The sequence below is a fragment of the Vicugna pacos genome, chromosome 19 (genome assembly GCF_048564905.1).
Source record: "Vicugna pacos chromosome 19, VicPac4, whole genome shotgun sequence".
In the NCBI taxonomy this organism is placed as follows: domain Eukaryota; kingdom Metazoa; phylum Chordata; class Mammalia; order Artiodactyla; family Camelidae; genus Vicugna; species Vicugna pacos.
Window position 1 is genome coordinate 45,619,789 of NC_133005.1, and position 12,645 is coordinate 45,632,433.

Genomic DNA, 12,645 nt, shown 5'->3' on the forward strand with positions numbered 1-12,645 from the left:
AGTGCTCTGGTCTCAGCGGGGAGGACCCGGGCTCCAGGCCAGCAGCCCTGGTGAGACCCCTACCGGCCACTGCTGGCCAGCCCTGCCTCTCAGGGGAGTAGTGGTCAGCCAGGCCCTGGAGCTTTGTGGATGCCTTCCGGCTGGGCCCTTTGTGAGCGATGTCTGGCGCTGCAGGCCTCCGTGCAGGCACTGCCTGAGGGAGCGGACGTGGTGAATGTGGGCGCACCTGGTGTGCGGGGACTGCATGTGCACACGTGTGTCTGTGTGCGCTCACCCCTTGGCTTGTGTGCTTATGTGTTCGGTGTGTTCTTGTCGTGTGGCTGGTGCACATGTGACCCCTGGGGAGGGCAGACGCGGGAGCAGTGCCAGACCCTCCCTGCAGCTGGGCTGACCCTCAAACTGGCCAGAGTCAGCCTAACTCCCCTCACCTCAGCCAGGCTTGAATCCCGATGCTGCCCCCTGAGAGCTGGGCCACCTCAGGCCAGTGACCCAACCTCTCTGAGCCAGGACTTCATCTGCAAATTTGGCTCTATGATGGTGGCTGGGCCAGGGTCACCCCAGCAGGTGCTCACGTCTCCGGTCAGCGGACGTGGCAGAGGCTCTGACTGGACGATGTTAGTAGTGAACAAAAGCGCTAGGTTTCCTAAAGGTGCACTCACAGTTGCCGCACAAGCCAGGGACCCGAGGTGCTCACAGCGCTGGCTCCATCCCTGCCCGGCCGTTGTCAGTCTGCGGCCGCCCACGGCACCCCACCGGCACCCCACCGGCACCCGTCAGGAGGAGCAGATGTCTGAGCGCCAGGACACCGTGAGCGTCAGGCATCCTGCCGGCTAGGGGAGAGGGCCGCAGTCCTGCTCCGCCGCCAGGAGCCCAGGAAGGCACGCCGGGCCCACAGCAGCCGGAGGCAGTCAGAGGCTGCCCGGGCCCAGGGTCGGAGCGGACACACCGGCAGCAGAGTCCTTCTGGGCCAGCGGAGAGCCGTGTCCGCTGGCTGCAGCAGTGGTGACTACAGGTGAGTGCTTGCTTGGCAAAACTCAGCTTACACTTAGAAAACGTGAATTTTGTTTAACACAAATTAAACCCCAATGAAGTTGTTTTTTAAAATTAATTAACTTTATTTAAAATTGTTTTGTTTTGTTTTTTGGGGAAGGTAATTGGGTTTACTTATTTAATTCTGATGGAGGTACTAGGGTTGGATCCAGGACCTCGTGCCTGCTGCGCACACACTCTACCACTGAGCTACACCCTCCCGCTAATTAACCTCATTTATTACAGCAGTGTTAGTTTCACAGCAAAATGGGGAGGCGCTGTGGCTTCCCACATACCCTCTGCCCCAGCACAGGCGCAGCCTCCCCCGTTACCCATGTCCCCCACCTGGTGGGAGGTTTGTTACAAGCCACGACCCTGCACTGGCTCGTTACCACCACCCAGAGTCCACAGCGACACCAGGATCACTCCGGTGTTGCACGTGCTGTAGGTCTGGACCCGTATCCACTGTTACAGCGTCACACAGAGCAGCTTCACTGCCCTAAAGATCCCCTGGGCTCCGCCGGCTCACCCCTCCCTCCCGCTAGCCCCCGGCAGCCCCTAGTCTGTTCCTATAGGCTCGTCTCTTCCAGTCGTTTAACTGGAGTCACACGGTTGGTGGCCTTTTCAGACTGGCTTCTTTCACTTGGTGAAGTGCATGTACGGCCCTCCGTGTCTTTTCATGGCTTGCGAGCGCATCTCCTTGTAGCCGAGTAATATTCCACCACAGCTCGTTTATCTATTCACCTACGGAAGAGCATCTCGGTTGCTTCCAAGTTCTGGGAATTAGGAATACAGCTGCTATACACCCGTGTGCAAGTTTTGTGTGGACATAATTTTCAACGTCTTTGGGTAAATATGAAGGAGCATGATTGCTAGATTGTGTGGTAAAAGCATGTTTAGTTCTGTAAGAATAAAGTTGATTTTTAAAAATGCTCTTGGTGGGGAGGGTGTAGCTCAGTGGTGGAATGCGTGCTTAGCATGCATGAAGTCCTGGGTTCAATCCCTTGAACCTCCATTAAAATCAATAAATCAATAAACCTAATTACTCCCCATCAAAAAAAAAAAAAAGCTGAAACACTCTTGAGGGCTGGCAGCTGGGTGTGACCATCTGTTGCCCGCTCTCCACCCGCAGCCTCAGCCCCGGGCTCCTGTCCTGCCTGCCAGTCGGCCGCAGCCCCGGCCTGGCTTGGGACAGGACACCTGCGCTGGGCACTAGCCTCAGTCTCCCCGCTTGCCCTGGTTTCTTTCAGGCCTTGTCTGGGTTCTGGCGTGGCCCCTGGGCTGTGGCAAGGCCACCGCTCCCACCCTGCCCTGGGGAGGTAAGCGGCCGGATCTGGCACCACCGTGGGGAACCTGTCACCTCCCTCAGACAACATGCTTGCATGGCGGCGGGTGCAAGCCAGAGGACCAACAGGTGTCTCCCCACATGGCACCCAGCACCCCCACCCCCACCGTCTTGCTGGAATCACAACAGCTGTCCTTGAATGTGGACCAGAGGCCTCAGGCTTTCCTGCCCCAGCCCCTCTGCCCTCTCTCCTCGGTGGGGAATCCAGGTCCCAGGCATCACCTGATGAAGGATTTGAACTGGGGTTTGTCTGAGAGCAGCACCTTCGCCTCCCCCCACCCCCCACCAGGATGCAGCCCCTCTGTAAACAGGGGGAGTCCGGCTGATGGGGCGACGGTCTGTCTCTTGGGCGAGGTCACAGAGAGCGTGCGCCCTCCGCTGGAGCCCTAGGCTCCACCCATCCTATTCTTCCACTGCAAGTTTCTTTCTCAAACTCTCTCCCCAGCTTCACATTTTCAATTCTGCCCCTAAGGGGCTCCCCACCTGGGGTCCAGATGGGCTGTAAGGTGGGAGTGGAGGGTCTGATACCCGCTGCGGTGGATGAGAGAGTGGATGTGCTTGCTTCTAAGAGAGTCTGGGAGGTGTCTGGACTGTGACACTGGGAGGCTCTGCAGGCCCCATCAGATCGCCTCCCCGCTCAGGGATCTGCTCCCCCTTCAGGGCTCAGCCCCTCCTACACCTGGCCAGTCAAGCCCTCACACAAGCCAGATAATGCAGTTGATGCCCCGTAAATGTTACTTCCGCTGTTGACCAGGCCCCTAGTGCTACAGTCTGGCTCAGAGGCCCAGGTGAGCTCCTCCTGGATGCCTGACTGCGACAAGCCCCACCCCACGCCTCCAAGGCATGCCTGGTGCCCACCTCCGGGTCCGAGGTGACGGCCTGCTCTCCCAGGTCGCACAGCCCTGCAGGGCAGGAGCAGGGCTGTCCTCTTCTGGAGCCCCAGGGCAGGGACTCAGGACACCCTCATCTCGGGGGAGGGTTGGGCTGTGCAGGTAGGATGCATTCCCACCTCTTCCTGGGTGCCCGTCCCGACCGTGAAGACGGAGACGTTGCAGCGTCCACCACGGGGCTGCCCATGGGAGGTGTGGGCCCAGGGAAGGGGGTGGTGGACCTGGGGCTGACCCAGGAGGCTGGAACCATCCCCACTGCCCTGGGGAGAACAGGAGCTCCTGAACGCAGCCACGGGCCTTGCAGTTCTGGGGAAGTGGCCTTGACCTCAGGATGGTCAGGGATCAGAGTCTGCGGGGGATTCCGGGCAGGGAACACAGAGGGCCCCAGTGTGCATCCCCTGACAAACCCTGCCCGGGCAGGGGGGCTTGTGTCCTCCCAGCCAGACACCTTCCCTCGCCCGCCCCGAAAATAATGAGGCTCCCTTGTCCAGCCAGGCTGGTGGCCACATCGGCCTGCCCCTTGCTGCCTCCCAGGTGGCACCTCCTGCCAGTCCTGCCACCACCGTTCAGGGACCAGCAGTCCCCAGGGGCGCGGGAGGTGCACAGCTTCGTTCAGGCTCACCCCTTCACCCTGGACATGTGCAGGCACTTAACATATGACATTCGTTTGTGCCTTCATACGTGCAGGCAATGTTCACTGAGTGCCACGTGGGTGGGGAGGGCTGGGGCCAGCCCCACGCAGGTGAGATGGGAGACGCAGCAGTCTTCAATCCTGGCTGTGCACTGTCCGCTGTCTGCAGACCGGGGTGATGCAGGAGGGGAGCCCCTATTTACAGAGCCCCACTGTGTGCGGGCCCGGGTGACAGGTGGTTATGCTGGTCGTGTGAGCTGGTGCTGGCGCAACGGGGAAAGGAAGCAAAGGGCGGTCAGCGGCAGAGTGAGGGCACCTTAGAGAGGGTGCCGGGCAGGAGGCGCCCACTGAGGCCCGAGGTGGAGGGCAGGAGGGTGATGCGGGTGAGGAGGTGGGCAGTGAGGACCATGGCTGGAGCGTGCACCTGCATGGGGCGGGCGGGTCAGAACAGCGCCCAAGAGGTCAGGGAGGGCTGATACGGTCCCTTCCGAAGCCCAGCAGCCTGGGGGAGCCCCGTCTCCCCTCCTTGTGGGCTGGGTATCCTGAGCCCTGGTCTTGAGCCTAGCTGCCTCTGATCCACTTGGGGACCCTGGTTCAGGCCTCAGTTTCCCCATTCATCTGAACTGCCATCGCCAAGTCTCCAAGGACCTGCCCGTGGAGGCTGAACAGCTTGGCAGATGTGAAAGTCCAGGGAAAGGCTCTGTGGTGTCTGGGGGCACCCTCCCGGAGCGCCGTGACCGAGGGCCAGGGCTCAGGTGCAGGTCTTGTCTGTGGCTGGGCCTTGGGCGTGAGCACTGCCGGACCAGCCAGCAGCTTCGGGGAGCACCAGGCAGACCTTCGTGGCCTGGAAGCTGGGGGTGCGGCTGGCGGAGGGACAGCGACGGGAGAGTGAGGGTGGTGGCCGCGGGAGGGGCCTGGGCAGCGGCGAATACCGGCTGTCCTTCCCGGTGGTTCCTTCACTCACTCATCACTCATTCGTTCCTCTGTCCTGGGCTCTTGGCACACGCATGGTCGTGACCATGATGTGCACGCTTCTCTCCTGATTGGGAGACGTCTGGCTGTCAGAATCTGGTGCACAGGGGGCTCTCTGAGCTTGTTTGCTCATCTGTAACCCAGAGATGCCCACCTCGCATGGTGGACGCGAAGATGAAAGGAAGAGTGGAGTCGGTTGGTGTTGCAGCCCAGGGGAGCCAAGAGCTGGGGAACGGGGTGAACTGACCAGGAAACGCCCGCCCCTCTGAGGGCTCGCCGTCCAGGCTCACGGTAAATTCACCACCCAGCAGACTGTGGCCGCGCTAGAGCTCGGGGACTGGTCCACAGCCCCGTCTTCAGCTGCAGCCCGAGGCCCGAGCGGGCCAGGCGGCCCCTGGCAGGGGAGCAGGGAGTCAGGGGCAGCTCCCAGAACCCAGCCTCAGGGTCCTCTGTACCTGGCAGCTCTCCCCTCACACCCTCGCTTCCCCGGACAGACAGCCAGAGGCACAATGCTAACTGTGGGTGGGGCTCTCTCCGGCTTCTATCCCTGTGCTGGGAGGGGCTGGAGATAAGGCTTCAAAGCCTTCTGCAAATGCACCTTTAAAAGCAGGGCCTGGTCTGCCTGCTGTTTGTGTTACTGGATTGATGGATGGGGTGGGAAGGCCTGTGGGGACGTGGGGGGAGCGCTGGCCAGGCCCCCAGATAAATGGGTCACCTATTAATATGGCCCTGCAGGGTGAGGGGGGGAACCTTCTCTGAAGCCTGGGGCTGCTGTCCCCACCCTCCCGGCAGGCAGGCCCTTGGTGACCCGGCGGGGGGAGGGGCTATGGGCCTGGCCTGGGCAGCTGGGATGGCTGAGAGGACCTAGGGATTTCTTGGGGGAGGGAAAGGCTGAGGCACCCCCAATTCTCCCTCCACGGGGCCTCAACGCTAGGCACTCTATTTTTAAAATTACTTTTCAATAACACAAGAGCTGTAGGGATGGTCCGCCTTGCAAAGCAGTAAAACTCTACAAATACGGCCAAAGTCTCTTTTTATTGTCACCTCTGTCCCCTCCCAAGGCAACCTCTGCTGGGGCTTTTCTGTCAGATCTTTCTCTGTGTAATCACTCACTGTGCATTTTACTGTCTTAAGAACATCCAGTGCAGTGACATTTCGTTCACTCACATTACTGTGAATTCCAGAGAATTTTCATCACCCCAAAGGAAAGCCCGTACCGAGTAGCTGTCACTCCGCGCAGCCCAGGCAGCAGCCAGGCCGCCTTCTGTCTCTGGGGATGCGCCTGTTCGGGACATTTCATGGAAGTGGACTCATGCAGTTGGTGGTCTCTGTCGCCTGGCGGCGTTCACGGAGCGGGACGTCCCCAAGGCTCATCCGTGCTGCCGCCCGCGTCAGCACTCCTTTCTGCGGCTGAGTGCCTCTCCGTTGTGCGGATGCAGGTCTTGTTGGTGCACGTGTCTGTCCAGGCACACGTGGGCTTTTCTGCCTTTTGGCCACAGTGAACGGTGCTGCTATGAATGTTCATGTACGAATTTTTGGTTAAAAACTGGTTTCCAGTTCTCTTGGGTAGATACCTAGGAGTGGAAGAGATGGGTCATAAGGTAACCCCATGTTTAACTTTTTGGGGAGCCGCCAAAGGGTTCAGGATTTTAACCAACCTGGAGGTGATTTAACTGAGCAGCTAAGGAGAACCCAGCACATCCGCACACCAGATGGTGGAGTCACCTGGGGTTCTTGTTAAAAAAGGCTGTTCATGTGTCTTCTGTACTGAGTGAAAGGCGGGTCAAGGGACGGCAGGTGATTGGTAGACAGACAGACGGGGACAAGCAGACAGACTGACAGATAGATGGATCTAGGGTAGGGAAACAGATGGATGGATGGATGGATGGACTGATGGGTGGCCAGGGTGGTGTGGAGACAGGAATCAGCAGGTTGGAGGTGAAACCCGGGAACCCAGTTTTAGCAAGCTCCAGGCGGCTTGTAGAATCAGGCAAGTCTTAGAAGCCCGCTCCAGGGCATCCCGCCCCGAGAAGCACCTCGCGGGACTCAGCCACCCCTGTTCATGGACTTCCGCATCGCTTCCCTTTCTGCGGTTCATTTTGGGTCTTGCTGACAACAAAGTGCTGGAGGCTCATCCTCCCTGAGCCTGGGGGCAACCGGCTCGGGCAGAAAGACAGAAAGTGGGGCAGCCGGGGTGTGTGGACTGCACGCCAGCCCACTGCAGGGCCGGAAGGCTGCGTGCCCGGCTCCGAGCTGGGCTGTGCAGGAGACGAGGCCAAGGGTCCAGCGTGGCTCACAGAGGTCCTGGGGGGAGGGAGGACCGGAGGGGTGTCCGTGTGGCTGGAAGGTCTCCACCAGGGTTAGATCTGGGTGAGGAGAGTTTCCAAAATTTAAGGTGGCACCAAACACTTGGCAATCAAGAGAAAAAATGTACACTTCTGGGTCTTGCTTCAATTGAAGTTTTTAATGAGATGGTCAGGGAGTCACATGCCGCGACAAGAAAGAATGCAGAGAGGTCCTGTGTGCTTTTTGCACCAAAGGCATGGCCGTCCCAGGGGTGGGACGTGACCTGCACTTGGGGGTGTGTGTTGTGTGTTAAATTCCACCCAGTTTTATCTCCTCTGACGTCTCCTGGGCCCACCCCCAAAGCTGAGACAGAGAACACTCCCCGCGATCTTCTGTGACTTTCCCCTCATTCTTTCTAACACCCCCCCCCACTCCAGCCACCGTCCTAAACTCTGGCAGCCACAGATCCGTTCTCTGCTTCTAAAATCTGCCACTCCAGAAACCTGGTGCAGATGGGACCATCCCGCGTGTGACCTTCGGGGACGGCTCCTGCACTCCCCGGGGTCCTCCCCGCTGTCCGGGTTCGCACGGTAGCTCCTTCCTCTTTGTGGCTGAGGGGCACTCGGCCGTGTGGACGGGCCACGCGTGTCCATTCCCCCCACGGAAGGGGGTCCAGGCCCCATTTGTGGACGCGTGGGGGTCGTTCGTGGAAACATTGGCTTTCCTCGCTCTGGGATGTGAGCCCGAGGGTCAGCTGCTCGCTCACGTCGTGGGTGCGTGTTTAGTTTTTAGAGAAATGGCCAAGAATATTTTAATGCAATATTTTAAAAAAATGCAGAGGAAACCCCCACGATGAACAGAATATCTACGTTTAAACAAATTGAGGACAGGGCGGGGCAGGGGAGCATCCGCTCTCAGGGCTGTGCAAGCTCAGGCTGGAACCCGCCTCAGGCCCCGGCGGTGGCGCCCCGGGCGCAGGCCTCTGTCTTCTCATCTGTAGAAGGGCTGACTGCACCTCTGCCTCCCCAGGTCGCTCTGAGGGCAGGCGGCTTCCGAACCCAGTCAGGGCCAGGCCGGGCTGGGTAGCCCCCTCCACGGAATTTCGCCGTCCTCCACCTGCCTCCAACGGCTCCCTGGGCCAAGCTTCCGCATCTCCAGCCCAGCCAGTGGCCTCCTCAGAGCCTGGGGGGTCTGATTCCCTCCTGGACAGGCCCAGGGATGCCCACTGGACAGGAGCCCACTGTGGCCAGCTGCCCCACTTTGCTAGCCACCTCCGGGGCATCCTTGAGGTCTTGGCTCAAGCACCGCCTCCTCGGGGCAGCCCTCCTTGACTGCAGATTGGGTCAGGCCCTTCTCTCCCAGGCTCACACGGTGTGGGTCTCAGTGGCCTCCTGACGGTCGGCGTAGCTTCAGACTGCCACCTCCCAGCCCCGCTACCTGGCACGCGGCAAGCGCTCCACACCTTTCTCTCTCTCTCTTTTTACTTCATGTATGTGTTTTTGTTGAAGTGCAGTCAGTTTACAGTGCTGTGTCAATTTCTGGTGTGCAGCACAGTGCGTCAGTCACACGTAAACACACACATGCTCATTTTATGTTATTTTTCACCGTAAGTTACTAATATATATTGAGTACTGTTTCCTGTGCCACACAGTACAAACTTGTCTATTTTATACATATTAATATCTGCAAATCTCGAACTCCCAATTTATCCCCCTCCCCTGTTAACCATCTTTGTTTTTCTTTAGTTCTTATTTTTTTATTGAAATGTAGTCGGCTTACACTGTCAGTTTCAGATGGACAGCAAGGAGACGTTTCTTAGATGAATGCCTGAACAGGGGGTCCCGATGTGATTCCAGGCCCGGCAGATTTTGTCCACAGTTGAAGAAATAATGTAGGAAAATTTCCCCCAAAGGAAGGACACACGTGTCCACAAGGAAAGGACCCTGAGGGCCCAGAGCCCCGCGACGGGCGAGCCCCATACCGGGGCATGTTGGGGCAACGTTCCCGAGCACCTGGAATGCGGAGGCACTCCTGGGAGCTTCCAGACAGGAAGGAGAAGGTCCTAGGCAGGGGTCGGGACTCAGTAGGCCTTCGGACTTCTCCTCAGTGACTCAGGAGGCTGGAGGGCAGTGGCGCAAGGTCTGCCTTCTCAGGACCACGATTTCTAACCCGGAAGTGTCTCCCCAGCGGCGCGAGCTCGGGGGCACGAGGCGGCCTCCCTGGCAGCTGCAGGCTCTGTGTCCCCGCGGATGGAACGTCAGCGGGGGGCGTGCTGGGCACTGGGAGAGGGGTCCCCTGCAGTCACCAGGTGCTGGGCCGAGGCAGCCAGGTGGCCCTGGAGGAGGTCTCCGAGAGGGACTCCAGTGGACTGAGAAGAAATACAGACCACTGCTGGCCTGTTTGGGAATTATTTGCTGATAAGAAGATAGAGTGAAAAAAAAAAAAGACAACCATTAAATCTATTAGAGTTTTTAAAAATTGTGCAAAAAGGAAAAAAAATTCTTAGTACCTTATAGTTCACCTAGTGTTTTCTTTGTTTTTTAAGTACTTTACTTTTTAGAGCTGTTTAAGGTTTACAAAAAATTGAGGGGAAGCTACAGAGATCTCCCATACACTTTCCGCTCCCACATGTGCACAGCCTCCCCCATGACCCACATGTCCCACCAAAGCGGGACTTTTTTTGTGTGTGGGGGGAGGTAATTAGGTTTGTTTACTTATTTTTAGAGGAGGTGGTGGGGATTGAACCCAGGACCTCATGCATGCTGAGCATGTGCTCTACCACTTGAGCTACAGCACCCCCCCTTTTTTTTAACCAAGGATGAACCTACATTGACATGTCATCATCGCCCACAGTCCAAGCTTCTCATCAGGGGTCCCTTTTGGTGCTGTGTGTTCTCGGGGTTTGGACAAGTGTATGAAGTCACGTGTCCACCATTGCAGTGCCACACAGAGCAGTTTCACTGCCCTAAAACCCCCCTGGGCTCCACCTGTTCACCCCCTCCCCCTCCCCCACCCCTGACAACACTGATCCTTCCCCCGTCTCCATAGTTTTGCCTTTTCCAGAAAGTCACAGGGTTGGAATCAGACAGTATGTGGCTTTTTCAGATTGGCTTTTTCACTAGGAACATGCATTTAAGTTTCCTCCACGTCTTTTCATGACTTGACAGCTCATTTTTAGGGCTGAATAATATTCCATTCCCTGGATGGACCCCAGTTCATTTCTCCATCCACGTGCTGAAGGGCATCTTGGTTGCTTCCACGCTTTGGCAGTTACGAATAAAGCTGCTATAAATATCCACGTGCAGGTTTTTGTGTGGACTTAAGTTTTCAGCTCCTTCGGCTAAACACCAGGAAGCCCGGTTACTGAGCACAACTAGTGTTGCGAGAAACCTCCAAACCGTCTTGCAAAGTGGCTGCACCGTCGTGCCGTCCCCGCGGCCGTGAGTGGGCGCTCCTGCTGCTGCCCGTCCCCGCCGGCCCTCGGTGCTGCCAGCGCTCTGGCTCTGGCCGTCCTCGTAGGCGTGCAATGGTAACGCGCGGCTGTTTTAATTTGCGTTTCCCTGATGCCGTAGGACGGGGAGCGTCTTTTATGTGCTTATTTGCCGTCTGTATGGCTTCTTTGGTGGCGAGGCTGTTAAGGCCTTTGGCCCATTTTTGTTATTAAAAATGTGTTTTTCTTATTTAAACTATCTATCTATCTATCTATCTATCTATCTATCTATCTATCCATCCATCTATCTACCCATCTATCTATGTATCCATCTAGCTGTTGATTTATTGGCCTGCCTTTACTAGGGTTGTCTTCTTATGTAAGAGCTCACTGTGTGTTTGGATAACGGTCCTTTAGCAGATGTGTCTTTTGCAAATATTTTCTCCTGGTTGTGGCTTGTCTTCTGATTCTCCTGATACTGTCTTTCACGGAGCAGAAGTTTTTCATTTTAATGAAGCCCAGCTTTTACCTCTTTTTTTCAAGGATTACGCCCTTGGTGTTGTAGCTGAAAAGTCATCACCAGGGAGGGCATCTCTCAGTGGAAGAGCATGTGCTCAGCGTGCACGAGGTCCTGGGTTCAATCCCCGGTGCCTCCATTAAATAAATAAGTAAATAAACCTAATTTCCCACCCCAACAAAATTTTTTTAAAAAATGAAATATTTTTAAAAAGTCATCACCAAACCCAGGCTTATCTAGGTTTTGTCCTACGTTACCTTCTGCTTTACACCGGGGCCTGAGACCCACCCTGAGCTCGTTCTGTGCGTGGTGGCAGGCCTGGGTCTGGGTCATCTGTGCATGTGGGTGGGCGTCCGGTGGCTCCAGCACCGTTGGTTGAAGAGACGGTCTGCTCTGTCATGCGGCCTTTGCTGTTCTGCCAAAGATCGCTCGGCTACATTTACGGGATCTATTTCTGGGCTCTCTGTGCTGTTCCGCTGATCTGTTTGTTCCTTCACCAGCACCACTGTCTTGAGTGCTTAACTGTACAGTGAGGCTTGGAGTGGTCAGTCCTCCGAGCCTGTTCTCCTTCAGTGCTGTGTTGACTGTTCTGGGTCTTCTGCCTTCTCTCCGTATAAACTTTAGAACCAGTTTGTCAATATCCACAAAATCGCTTGCCGGGATGCAGGGTGGGCTCGCACGGCACCTCCCACGCAGTCCTGACCCGGCCTTTGCGGCCGTGGGGCGGGGCTCTGGGGGGTCGGGGGCCTGGGGCTGGATGGTGCCTTGGACCCTTCCTCACCACAGCTTCCTCTGTGGGACACAGTGGCTCCTGGGATGTCTGTCTCCAGGCGGGCGAGAGGATTAGGAGAGAGTGACCCAGGTGGGGTGCTCGGGGCGGTTCCAGGCCCGCTGAGTCCCCCAGATACACAATCTTGAGGTCACTGCACTCTTTGCCATTTTGGGGGTCAGCGGCTGGGGAGGGTGTGACCCCTCAGCCTCCTAGCCAGGTGGGAGAGGGACAGGGCTGTCAGCCAAGGCGGGTTTGCCCCTGGACACGGCGTCCCGGTCACCAGGGCCGAGTTGCCTGCCTGGGCCAGCAGTTCTGGGCCTCCTCGCTTGGCTCCAGGAAGCTGGGTGGGAACAGCCTCAGTGCTGGCAGCCATGCTCCCGGGCGCTGCGCGTCTGCAGGAGCGGCCTGGCCTTCCTCGAGCTGCGGGAGTTTATACGCACACTTAGCAGGGACCGTACGTCCCTGCCGGTCGTGGTTTTAGGAGAGGACAAGGGGGCGAGGAGGTGTCTGTGATGGTAGTGATCCCAGCCCTGAGCTGTGCTGTCCACTGGCCCCTCACAGATAATAAAACTGCATCTTCCTGCAGCGCACGGGGGAGACTGCTGACAGAGATGTTGTAACGATGCCTGGTGGCCAGGAGTGTGATGTCGGCCCATACACCACCCATCCTGCACACATAATAAAGATACATTAATGGTCCGTGTGTCTTTAAAGGAATACTAATACTGTTGTCTCATGAGAAACAAGAGTGGAAAATACTAAAAGTCAGAATT